Consider the following 7,108-nt stretch of genomic DNA (forward strand, 5'->3'; position numbering starts at 1 on the left):
TTTTCCTATCCTGAACATCCCTACTCCGCTACCACTTGCTACCAACCGTCAATGTCATCGAGCGAACAGCTGACTGTCACCCACCGAGAGGGAGATAAAACTGCCGGTCATCCCAGAATCGGCCTCTATTAGGTGAACGCAAACAGTCACCGTCGGTTGTGCGCGATTTTAATAATTTTCTTTTTACTCCGATAGTGAACGGATAGTGGAGTCGAGTGAAAGTGTGAAAAGGTCCCGATTGTGACTTTCAGTGAGTGAACGGAAAAATCGCCGTTGTGCCATCCCGTCGCCCCATCACCGGTTGCGCCATGGTTGAAAACATAGGAGACGACTCAAATCTTGAATTGCCATCCCCATCTTCTGTGCTAACGGATTCTGAGCAAGAAACGATCGATCATGTTAAAACACTGTTCATCGCAGCTCGCCCCGGGAAATTGTCCACTACTCCAGTGGCGGAGCACAAAATAGAGATCGCCGAGGAATGGCGGAAGAAGCCTCCAGTGCGACAATTCCCATATGTAATGTCCCCCAAAACGCAAGGATTAGTGTCGGTGGAGCTTCAGAGATTGCTCGATGCTGGGATAATCGAGCCCAGTAACTCGGACTGGTCGTTGAACTGCGTGCCAGTTATAAAACCTCATAAGGTTAGGCTCTGTTTAGATGCGCGTAAGATTAACGAACGTACTGTTCGTGATGCTTACCCCTTGCCGCACCCCTGCCGTATACTTGGCCAACTTCCGAAGGCAAAATATCTTTCGACAATAGATTTGTCGGAAGCCTTCCTACAAGTTCCGTTGGAAAAATCATCACGGAAATACACGGCCTTCAGTGTGCAGGGCAAGGGGTTGTTCCAGTACACAAGGATGCCATTTGGCCTAGTGAACAGTCCCGCTACTCTAGCGAGATTAATGGATCGGGTACTTGGCCATGGTGTACTGGAACCCTATGTCTTCGTCTATCTCGACGATATCGTCGTGGTGACGGAGACATTTGAGCATCACGTACAGTTGCTTCGGGAAATTGCGCGTAGACTGAACAGAGCCAACCTGATGATCAACATTGAGAAGTCTCAGTTCGGGATGCCGGAAATTCACTTCCTAGGATATCTTCTTAGTCCAGAGGGCCTTCGTGGAAATCCCGATAAAATTCGACCAATAGTGGAATACGAGAGGCCCACTACGATTACCAAGCTAAGAAGATTCCTAGGAATGGCGAATTATTACCGGCGGTTCATCCCGAACTTTAGCAAGACTTGCGAACCACTGTCGGATCTCCTCAAATCCAAAACAAAAATAATTGGTTGGAACGAGGCCGCGGAAAGAGCTTTCTGCTTGATAAAGGAGCAGCTGATCAGCACTCCTATTCTAGGGTTCCCTGACTTCTCCAAAGAGTTCGTCATTCGGACGGACGCAAGCGACGTGGCGGTTGCTGGAGTTCTCACACAGCAACAAGAGGATGGTGAGAGGGTTATTTCTTATTTTTCCCGAAAGCTCACCACTCCTCAGAAGAATTACCACGCCGCTGAGAAGGAGGCCCTAGCCGCGCTGCTCTCAATCGAAGCTTTCCGGGGGTATATTGAAGGATACCACTTCACCTTGGTGACGGATTCGTCGGCACTGACCCACATCCTCAAAACAAAGTGGAAAGTAGGATCGCGATGCAGTCGATGGAGCTTGGACTTTCAGCAATACGACATGACAGTAGTACATCGGAAAGGCAAAGAAAATGTCGTCCCGGATGCTCTGTCACGAAGCATTGCTGTGGTTCAAGGTTCATCGACTTCACCGTGGTATACCTCCCTGATGGAGAAGGTCAAAAACTACCCCGACGACTACGTCGACTTTAAAGTCGAAGATGGTAGGCTATACAAATTTATAGTGGCCAAAAATATACCATTTGACTCGCGGTACGAATGGAAGCAAGTCCTTTCCGCCGACGAGATTCCCGAAATTTTGAAATCGGTTCACGATGACCAGTTTCATCCTGGCTTCGAAAAAACGTTAGCTCGCGTTCGACAACGCTACTATTGGCCAAAGATGGCCAAAGACATTAAAGTCTACATACAGGCTTGCTCCACCTGCAAAGAGGTCAAGCCGTCGTATGTGCAGACGACCCCAGAAATGGGCAAAATGCGCTGTGCATCCCGACCATGGCAGATAATTTCCCTGGATTTTGTGGGTCCACTGCCACGTAGTCGGAGGGGAAACCAGCATATTCTGGTAATATGCGATTATTTCTCCAAATGGGTAATGATCCATCCGGTGAAGAAGCTGGATAGTTCAACCATGTGTGTGATTTTGAAAAATCAGTGGTTCTACAGGAACTCTGTCCCTGAAACTATAATTACGGACAATGGTAGCACATTTGTTTCCAAAGAGTTCAAGGAACTGTTGGACCACTTCAAAATCACACACTGGTTGAACTCCCGCTATCATTCCCAATCGAACCCAGTGGAGCGCGTCAATAGGACTATAAATGCGGCAATTCGCACATACGTCCAAGAGGACCAGCGCACGTGGGACACGAAAATTCCAGAAATTGAGCTGATGCTCAACACAAGTGTCCATTCCTCCACTGGGTTCACACCTTACTTCATTACCCACGGTGCTGAGCTAGCGGAACAGGGATCCGACCATCGTCTCGCCCGTCATGGCGAAGAGCTTTCTGCGGAAAAGAGGGAGGAAAGGCAGAAGCAAATGTTCTCTAAAATTCACGAGATTGTCCGTAAGAATCTGGAAAAAGCCCATAACGTGTCTCGGGACCGTTACAATTTGCGAAGTCGTACCTTCGCAAAATCTTTCTCGGTAGGGCAACTAGTCTACCGAAAGAATATGAAACAATCGTCAGCCGCCGATAACTATAACGCTAAATTAGGGCGGCAGTATTTACCGTGTAAGGTAAAAGCAAAAATAGGTTCATCTTCCTACGAGCTGGAAGATCTTACACGGTTAAAAAATAATATGCTAAACAGTATAAAAGTCATACTATAACCATATTCGGTCTATTCACCCCTTGCCATGCATTTTCGAACATTATGATTCTCTAGTATATATAGCATTTATATCTCATCATGCATATTCTGTGATTATTTACGGCATGCATAGAACGGTTTAATTCATCATTTCGATTTAAAAGAGTGTTTTGTTTTCTTTCTTTATTATTTATTTTTTAATATCAAAATGCAAATTTATGCGTATAATATAATTTTATTAACAAAAATATCAATTTATCACTAAATTAATAATACCATTCGATTCCGATTACATCCTGGTAGAATTCATGTATATTCAATCCATCTGTATCGATGCAGGAAGTTTTGCAGATCGTATAACGTGGTGAAGATTGCTCGATGAAATCATCCTCCCTGCGACCTCGGTATTCCGGTGGTATGCTAACCTTTTTGGGGTACTGGTGGATCCACCACGAAATGGACAAAATGCGTTGGTGGGCAGTAATTCAGTTTGCGTCAACTTGGGTAAAAATAGGAATCCGCTGAAAAAAAAAATCAAACTTTCAATATCTGGGATCGTGGATGATCAGTACTGCTGAATTTACCATCCGTCGTCGTCTGTATAGTCAATAATCCTCGTTCTCCCATCCAACGCAATTGGGGTTTTTTCCGGGACATTTGCCTTTTTTGTATTCAATCTCACAGCTAATTAAATTGTTTACACTTCATTAACTCCTCTTAGATAGAAACATGTTTAATCGTTACACTTGGGATACGATCTTTTCCTAATTTTAATCGTAGCGCCAAAAAATCTCAGAAAACCGTTGTTCTTCATCGTGAACGCGTGCAAAAAGACTATCGTCAACTGTAAATGAAAAATCACAAAGTCCCAAGTATAACACAGGGTTGCCAAAATCCCTTGACAACAATAATTTTCGGATATGCATAGCAAAGCATAAAAATCATATTGGTGGTGTATAATTCATATGCTTTGCACTGAATAAAATCCTGATATGCAAAAAATGGGATAATTTATACACTATCTAGTATTTCCAAAACTCTCCGTGTACCGGCAAAAACTTAGGCATTTGGCCTGCGGTTCACCTAAAACCCGGGTGATACGGACACTACGAAATATTGGGGAACATCTGCACTGCTTTTCTTCCAAGAATTCTACTTCCAATCATCTGAAAAGAACAATCACTACCGGAATAACATACATTGCTTACCCGTTTATTTACATTCTTTCATTCTCAATCTGTTTCATTCATGCCTGCCTTACCATCGTCGTCGTCAGATAAATTGTTGTTGTTTTGATTTCTCCTCCTCACCCTCATCATCTTCTTCAGCTTCTTTTTCTTGCCCTCTGTTGACATTTTCTGGGAAATTTTACCAGAGTCAAACTCAGGGGTTTGTTTACCGGCAGAATAAAAGCAGCCCAAGGTTGTTAAATTCCTACCTTGAAAATCGAGGGGTCTAGTGCGACAAGGCTAGACTCCCGAAAATAATTAGAATAGGGATCCCTAAAATTACAAATATTAAACAATAGAATAAATAATATATAGCTTGTGTATTTGGAACTATGTTGTTCGGGATAGATCCTGTTTTAAGCCAGACAAATGTATGGATGTAATGAATGAATGAATGTTTTCGTATGAATGTTGGGGGGATTGAATGGATGTGTGAGTGAAGAATAATATTTTTTTTCCCGAATCAATTTTTCGGTGATATTTGAAAACAAAATGAAGAGGTTCCAAAATATTTATTTTCTCTTCTAATTGTAAACTAGTTTTAAGGGTAGCAGTATCTAGTTTTAAAATTAAAGTTTAATTTCTAATGTTGATGGAAAGAGGAGGGACAAGATCCGATTTATTCTGACGAACCACTCTTCTATAAGGCTGAATTTTCCTATTTCATATATTATTTCGATACAACTCAAACATTGTCATCCTATTTCCACTTATGATAATTAGGAAGTATAGTGGTCAGGCTCGCGCTGCAGTTTCATGTAATTTGAAGGAAAAGAGCCTCCTGCAGTGATCAATCATTGCTTCAAATTGTCACTTAAACTGCAGGGGTAGAGAGCCCTATAGGAGAACTAGCATTCAGTGAATCTATTACGAATTTGAGAACAAGGTCCCCCTTTTCTTCAATTCGATCATAGATCGTGAATGTTAGCCTCTCCCGGTAATTCCGTTAATCTTGGGCAGTGACAACTAATCTCGAAAAGAAGAGCTCCCATCGAGGAAACAATCACTTTTCCAGATTGGATGTCATTAACAAGAGAAACAGGTTTACCGCGACCTAATTATCCTAAGATGAAATGGGATTCTTAGCTTGGCAGCCAGACTCTATGGCTAAAAGTTACGTGATTTGGTGAGAAAGAGCTCCTCTCTACACGGAAAAATCATCTCATTAAATCAAAATAACAGTCAGCCAAAAGAGAGCTGCCAATACAAGAACTCCTAAATTGAACCTTTCCTTAATGGACAGTCTCTATTATTAAATGTTGAGTGATTATGTGAAAGAGAGCTCCTCTCCATGGAAAAATCATTTCACAAAATCAAACCAACGTTTAACAAGAGGAGGGCCATACTGAAATCCTATTCCCTGACCAAATTCCCTGCAGTGGACAGTCTCTATTAATGATTGTGAAGTGATTTTGCGGAAAAGAGCTCCTCTTTATGGAAAAATCATTCCGGAAAATCAAAATAACAATCATTAAGAGGAGGGCCACGAGATTCCATTTAACCTGAAATCCAATCTCATTTCTCTCTAGAAAAAAAAAACAAGGTTTTTTTCCTAAAGTGGGGGATGAATGTAACCTTCCAAAAAAGGTTACATTTTTTTGTACATAATTTATCGTTGTAAATAGTTTTTATTCTTGTTATTCTTATTATTAGGGCTTATCGTAATTTGAAATATTTTTTTTATAGAATTAAAGGCACATTAAATTAAACGAATGAATTGGAATTGAAATTGAACTGAATTAAATAAACTTAACGAAACAAAAATATAATATCGAATTTAAACCCCCGTTTTCCTATCCTGAACATCCCTACTCCGCTACCACTTGCTACCAACCGTCAATGTCATCGAGCGAACAGCTGACTGTCACCCACCGAGAGGGAGATAAAACTGCCGGTCATCCCAGAATCGGCCTCTATTAGGTGAACGCAAACAGTCACCGTCGGTTGTGCGCGATTTTAATAATTTTCTTTTTACTCCGATAGTGAACGGATAGTGGAGTCGAGTGAAAGTGTGAAAAGGTCCCGATTGTGACTTTCAGTGAGTGAACGGAAAAATCGCCGTTGTGCCATCCCGTCGCCCCATCACCGGTCGGTCAGACGATAGCGGCCCGCCACCCCTTATTTCATCCCGAGACAGCAGTTCCGGATTTATGACAGTCGTGGGGACGGCCAGGAGAGAAGAGCCAGAGAATCCCGAGAAGGTTCCCCGCCGACGTGTAAGGCATCACCCACTCACCCCCAAACGTTGTCAAGAAGGACGGAAGAGCATGCCGATGGGGTCCCGACGATCCCGATCCCAGACAGTCGAGGGAAGCCGACTTCCTGCTAGCTGTTAGAGTGCCCACAGCAAACGGTATGTGAGTAAACTCCTTTCCTTTGCTTTCCTTTCCTAGAGTTACTCCCCCCCCCTTTTCCTTGCTATATTTGAAATTAATAATAGAATGATGTAAAGTTAAACTTTTTACTTGTCGCCTATCATTTCAAAGCGCAAGCCCTGCTTTCTCTCTCTTTTGTTGGTCGGTCCACCTTGCTTTGTTCTTCAAGGGAAGTCCTTCCGCCTCCAATTCCTTCGATATTGCGTAAACGACCCTGAGTCCCAGGACAAAGCCGAGGTGGGAACAATAGTGGTTCCCAACCTTAACCATCCTAACAAGACAGAGTCTTCTTCTCAGCTCAGTGTTCTTATGAGCACTTACACAGTTATTAACTGAGAGCTTTCTTTGCCAATTGATCATTTTTGCATTCATATATCGTGTGACAGTTACGATGATAATCTTCTTCTTCTTGCAATTAACGTCCCCACTGGGACAGAGCCTGCTTCTCAGCTTAGTTTCTTATTAGCATTTCCACAGCTATTAATCGAGCTTTCATTGCCAAAGTTGCCATTTTCGCACTCGTATATCGTGTG

At 42.6% G+C, this 7,108-nt stretch overlaps 1 long non-coding RNA gene across 1 annotated transcript; it reads left to right on the plus strand.

Annotated features, from left to right (window-relative positions):
* The first annotated feature begins 6,070 nt into the window (after window positions 1-6,070).
* LOC110675773 lies at window positions 6,071-6,657 on the plus strand. Its single transcript, XR_002499786.1, has 2 exons — window positions 6,071-6,120; window positions 6,184-6,657. It is a non-coding gene; the product is annotated as an uncharacterized LOC110675773 (long non-coding RNA).
* Window positions 6,658-7,108: the final 451 nt, after the last annotated feature.

The sequence above is a fragment of the Aedes aegypti genome, chromosome 2, assembly GCF_002204515.2.
Source record: "Aedes aegypti strain LVP_AGWG chromosome 2, AaegL5.0 Primary Assembly, whole genome shotgun sequence".
Lineage (NCBI taxonomy): Eukaryota > Metazoa > Arthropoda > Insecta > Diptera > Culicidae > Aedes > Aedes aegypti.